We start from the raw sequence: 6,512 nt of genomic DNA on the forward strand, positions 1-6,512 counted from the left end.
GTATGTTTTTAGAGCTGGCACAGTCTACAGGCATTTGTTGGGCACAACTTCAGAAGCTGTGTTTCAAGACAGTGTGCACGCATAGTTCATTCTCCATACACGCTACTGCAGAACAGTGAAATGCCACACGTTTGGCATCTCAGCCAGTAGGAGCTTGATAAGTATCAACAGCTCCACCCCACTTTTATTTTTCATAGATAGAATCTAGCAGACTCTTCCTCCCATTAATCACCTCTGAACAGATGAAGATAGTCTATGATCATTTTGTATCTGCTTATATAGAGATGTATTGGAACATGTCTGAGATAAAATATGTGGTTAGTAATTTATGCAGTGAAGTAATAAAGAGCAATCAGAGAATGAATGGGGTGGATCCAACCATCCTCCAGAGAGCCTTCTTCCAGCCTAAGGAGCCCTCTGAAAAGCCACTCAAATTAGTGGGATTTTCCTAATGCCAAAGACAGGTTTCAAACTTTGCTCAGTAGAGTAGTAGGATCCACCCTGATGGGTATTACCCGACCATGCCTGACAGAACAACAATAAATTCTGTGTGCTGAAAGGTTTAGAAGTCCTATTTAGCCTTTCCCTACCTAGGAACTGACTCTGGTTCTCTCCCATATGGATCCCCTTAATGGGCAGTTCATGCCACATTGAGTCCAGGGCTGTGGCGAAGTTACTGTACTCCTCCTAGAACTTGACACATTGCTCAGAAACAGGAACAAGCACTTCAAGCTGTCTGTCCAGCGTATCCAAGAGCTCCTGTTCTTTCTTCAGCCGCAGAAGTCTACGCTTCTTCCTGTGTGCCTCCTCCTGAAGTTTCCCCTGTTCCTCAGAGAGCACTAGCAAGTTCCTTTCTGTTTCTCGCTCCAGAAGGGCAAAGTTTTTCTCCATCTTTATTAAGGCATACGTTAAAAGCAGTGTGTGAGATCCCAGCATTCCAGTCAAATCGTCTGAATTAGTGGATATCAGGGTCTGCTCTCTCCTGGAGGTGCCTTTCACGGCAGCATTTGCCTTTGAGAGTGGTGTCACAAGGCGGGTTTTGTCTGGACGGCCATCAATCACAGAGAACTCCAGGTCAAGTCAAGCATTCCCATGATTTTCCAGCCGAGTTGACTGTAGCATCATTTCCGAGGTAGCTTTCTGCTTCTGTAACTGAACAAGGGGTCTCTTTGCAGAGGCTGCCCTCTCAAACCCTTTCGTGCCAGACAGGCAACTCTCCACCTGCTTCCCAGCAACTTTTCTGTCATACTGCAAGTAACGGGATGGCACAATTCTTCCTCCCTTGGGCTTCGGGCTTGGAACCACCTCCACCATGGCCGCCCCTGACCAGCGCCCCCGTTCCCGTCCCGCCGCGCATTTGAAGGAAAGCGCATGCGCTCCTCAAACAATTATGAGTCTCCTCAAACAGTAACTCCCTGCCTCCTCCATCTCCCACCAGTTGCCTGGCAATGCCCAATAACTCCAAGTTCAACTAATTTCTTTGGTACAAACCATAGGGATCAGGAAGATACCTACAGCATTGCTGATTACATTTCTCCACCCCATGGCTCAGTTGAGCAGGGACAGGAATTGGGGAACATCAGTGGGAGTTTGCCTGGCCTACCAATAGTGGGCAAATAGCAGCCATACACCCACTTAAATTTAGAAGTTGAGGGGGGAATTACACAGGGCAAGGCCCAAAGTGCAAATCTTCAGGATGACATGGGGAGTAGACAATCCTTCAGATACCTTAATTCCAAGACTTTATAGGTAAGAATGAGTGTTTTGAATGGACTCCCTTGTGACATCCCATCTGCCTTTCACTGGGATATAAAACCTCAGGAATCTCCATTCTTACTCGCGTCTAAAGAAGGGAGCTCAGACTCTCAAAGGTTTTCTGAAAATCTTCTTGGTCTCTAAGATCTCACTGGACTCAAATACAACTGTTCTACTGCAGACCAACATGGCTACCCACTCATAAGTATTCTCATGAAAGGCACCACATTCAGCTGCATGGAGTAGAAATCTATCAACCTCATGAAAAAACTTGCACAGGTACAAACTGATATTATCTTTCTTACCAAATGCAAAAAACTAAATATTACACTTATGGGCGTGAAAATAAAAAAATCCACTACAAACCACTTATCCTACAAGCTTTGGGGGAAATTTGTGCCATACTTTCTCCATAAAACTTTGATCAGTGTCTTGTACCGCAAGCAGAAACAGATCGGTGACCACCTCTCTGAACTGGACATTTCTATAAGGAATCAGCCCAGTTACCGGAATTTCTGCAGAAGAAAGCAAGCTGTCTACAACTTACAACTCATCTCCCTGAAGAAACAGAAACACAAGGAACTGTAACCTAATACATGCTGCTGGTCTTAGTAACAACTCCTCTAGCAATACTGTCAATTAGAGATGAGCACGAACTGAAATACGAACCAAAGTTCATCACAAACCAAGTCAGTTCGTGGTTCGTGAACCAGCAGTTCGTCAGAGCCCATTTCTGATGAACCGCCACAAACTTTAGGGCAGTTCATTTGCCTCCCAATGCTTGTGAGAGAAGAGTATCATTGTCCAACAAAGGTTGTGAGTCATTGATGATGCATTGAACTAAAATTCTCAGTACTGAAAGTGATCAAACATACAGGCAATACAAATCAGGCTCTATTATAATCTGAGGCTCGATGGATTTTTAGATTAAATACACTTACTCCAAATCGTCTTAATAATGAAATTGATTTTTCAGCCTTTTTATAGAGTGTCGGTCTATTTGACTTCCTCTTTCATGTAACAAACTTCATCTTGATGTATATATTTTCCTAAATAGTATTTATGAACTGTATTTTTGATGTATGTATTTTTCTATAAAGGATATTTATGTAACCAGAATTTTTAAAGATGAAAGATGTAATTTATTATATAATTGGATATTTATGCATGCGGGAGTATGGGCATTGTGATATTTTACAAATTGGTTTGGCATGTAAAAATTGATAGAGGGGTAGTTCCCTTTAATAAGTGATAAATGGACTAATGAGTATGACGATATATATGTTGTAACAATGGGAAGTACTTTACCCCACTGATATTGACAAAACTGGAGACAGAAGTTTGGATATGGTTTACTGTGAACAATTGTAAGTTAAAAATTTTATTTTAGCATATTTGTATAAGGAATGCCTTGGAGTAAAATTATTGTGGTTATTTGTAGAAGTATTGGCCAGAAGAAGACAATCCTCGAAACGAGCCGAAAGAGACGGGGCCAGCGAAGCTTGTAGCCAATTACCTGGAATTACCGCCTGAGTTCTTCCCACCTGTAGGGGAACAAGCGGCTTTCATTAACCTATAAGGGTTTTGACTGTATATGCTCCGTGGAGGGCAACCTTGGAAAATAAGAAAACGAGACGTGACCATATACAATGAAATTCTGAATGCATTTTGTGACCGGGAATTTGTGTATTATTGATAGTAAACTTGATACGTTGGGTACCTCACCTATAAAACTAACTGACTATTTGTAGATGGAAGGTGTGCAATTTCTACTCCTTTTTATTCCCTATGAATAAAACGATTCAGAAGGCTGGGGGGGATTGTGATTTTTCAAGCAAACTTCACCAAATTTGCAGGGAAATTTACTTGCAGAGAAATACTACTTTCTGTCCAGTAAAGAGCCCTCGAGTTTCAGAAAGATTGGATCCAAGAGTCCAATTCTAAGGGGCCCCTGAACAAGGTGACCCCAGCCACTCTCCATTGTTTCCTATTTCTAAGGCTTTCCAGGCAAAGAGAAACCTCAACCTCATTCATTCATTCATTCATTCATTCATTCATTCATTCATTCATTCATTCATTCATTCATTCATTCATTCATTCATTTCAAATTTCTATTCTGCCCTCCCTGTGAGCAGGCTCAGGGCAGATAACAACATATTAAAATACAATAAAATTTCATCTGCATTAAAACATTAAAACAGCAGTGTATTAATACACATTTAAAACAGGAAGGTGGACAGCCTTGTGGCCAACATTGTGGCCAAAAGCCAGTCTCAATGCAAGTCTCATTCCCAATGCAAGCTGAACCAACAAAGCTCAACAGAACCAAACTACAGCAAAGGAATCCATGTCAAACCAGAGAATCCCAAACATTAGCAAGAGGGGTGAGGCTTGCTGGACAAGCCATAGAGTCTAAAATGGCTCTATAACAAGGCAGGAATGAATCATGCATTGATTCTGCTTTGTAAGCAAAGCTAATTAATTTGGAACTCCAAAATGTGAGGAGAAATTTCAAAACCATCCCCAAAATACATTCTTTTGCTGTCTTCACACAAGGCATATTACATGCAGAGCTGTACATAATTTCCATGTAGGAAAAGCTTATTTGAAAGCTCAAATTTTATTTGGAGATATGAGGAATAGCATAGTTCAGTTGACTCATAATCCTACTAAAGGCTCTTAGTAGATGTTTCATTCTCTACAGCTTCAACTGTTCACAGCTTGCCAACACTTTTCTCCCTTTCAGAATAGCTGGTTTAGATATTTTTAACACATTTCATGGGGCTTTACAGTCACATCCTGTACAATTGGCCACTTGCTGCTAATGTCAGATTCTTCTGGAGCAGTTGTCCTATCTTCCATCAATCCCACTTTGAAGATGACAGGTGTGAAGAGAGCTAAGAGTTTTGAAGGTATGGAAAGATTGTTGCTGGAAGAAAAAGCTTCACTTCATTTTACTCTTGTAAGCCTGATGTCAACTGAACTCATGTTTGTAAACAATATTGGATTAGAGACCAGAAGTTCTGTATAGTACCAGTGGTCATGTTGCTGACCTTGGCCATTTTCCTCTAGTTCATTCTAGAAGCTTCTACTCTAAGGAAAATTCTGGTGTTAGAAATATCTGTCTGTGTTGTGTCATACTGTAAAAGGCAGAGGAGAAAATAGCAGGTGCTTAAATGGTAGAGCTCAATATTTTCAGGCAGCCTTTTGTGAATCAGGACAAAGTCCTATGACATGTTGGGAATTACAGGAAATGACTAAATGATACAGATTTATTTATTTTATTATTTATTTATTTTCAATTTATATTCTGCCCTCCCCATATTTCCATTGTTCTCAGGGAGGCTTACAGAAATATATAGTTAAAATGTGTAAAATGATTATTATAAATCAGAGACCATAAAAACATACAAAATTACCACACAATTTAAAAATGTATATATACATAAAAATAGCATCACAACTAACCAGCCTAAATCATCTCCAGAGCCTCTTCATAGTAGAAAATGATTTGAATGGGGAGTATTTGTAGTGGGAAGGGCCCAATCCACCATCAACCGGCCAAGGGGGCTCCGCCTAGCACTGTCCATACACCTGGTGGAACAACTCCGTCTTGTAGGTCTGGCAAAAGGATAGCAAGTCTTGCCAGGCCTTAGTTTCATCAGACAGAGCATTCCACCAGGCTGGGGCCAGGACCGAAAAGGCCCTGGCCCTGGTCGATGCCAGGTGGGCCTCCCTGGGGCCAGGGACCTTTAGCAGATGTTTTTCACTGGAACGAAGAGTCCTCTGGGGTTCGTATGGGGAGAGGCAGTCCCACAGATATCTCTCCGTATGGGGAGAGGCGGTCCCTGTCCGCATAGGGCTTTATAGGTTAATACCAAGACCTTGAACCTGATTCAGTACTCCACTGGTAGCCAGTGCAACTGGCACAGTGCCGGTGTTATGTGCTCACGCATTTATTATTAAACTATAATCACACCAGCACTCCAAGGAGTTCAGGGCACTGTGTGTGGTCTCCAACCCCACTTTATGCTCACAACAACCAATGAGGTTAGGTTAGGCTAACAGAAACTGTCATAGAGTTGCCAACCTCCACATGCAAGCCTGGAGACCAACTAATCTCCAGATGACAGAGATAAGTTCCCCTGGAGAAAATGGTTGGTTTGAAGGGTGGACTATATGGCATTATACCCCACTGAGGTCATACTCATTCTAGACTCCACCTCCAAAACTCCAGGAACTTCCCAACCTGAAGCTTGCCCCCTATGTTCAAAGGTCACCTAGTGAGCATTACGGCAGAGTGAGTATTTGGACATGGATCTCCCCAAATGGAGTTTTGCATGCTAACCAGTATACCATTCTGACTTTTTAATTTATATTTGCATGTTTTGACCAGTACAGGTTGTCCCCAGCAGCTCCTGACTCTTCCTGTATTACTCACATCAGCACCACATATATTCTAACTCTAGAAACATAGCTAATATATATGATTTTCATTTCTCAAAGCAAATTTACAAAGATGTATACAGTAAAAAGTCTCTGAATAGTCGCAGATTTTTGAAATAAAGTATAAATACCAGTTATGGCTCATGTAACACCTATCCTCCATCAGCTGCACTGGTTACCGGTTGAGTACCGGGTCCGGTTCAAGGTTTTGGTGTTGACCTATAAAGCCCTATGCGGACTGGGCCCAGCATACCTTCAGGACCGCCTCTCCCCATATGTTCCCCGGAGGTCGCTTCGATCAGCCACTAAGA

At 41.9% G+C, this 6,512-nt stretch overlaps 1 pseudogene; it reads right to left on the reverse strand.

Moving 5' to 3' along the window:
* Nucleotides 1-429: 429 nt before the first annotated feature.
* Nucleotides 430-1,314, reverse strand: LOC129325068 (HAUS augmin-like complex subunit 8; annotated as a pseudogene).
* Between the last annotated feature and the right edge of the window lie 5,198 nt (nt 1,315-6,512).

The sequence above is a fragment of the Eublepharis macularius genome, chromosome 1 (genome assembly GCF_028583425.1).
Source record: "Eublepharis macularius isolate TG4126 chromosome 1, MPM_Emac_v1.0, whole genome shotgun sequence".
Classification (NCBI taxonomy): Eukaryota; Metazoa; Chordata; class Lepidosauria; order Squamata; family Eublepharidae; genus Eublepharis; species Eublepharis macularius.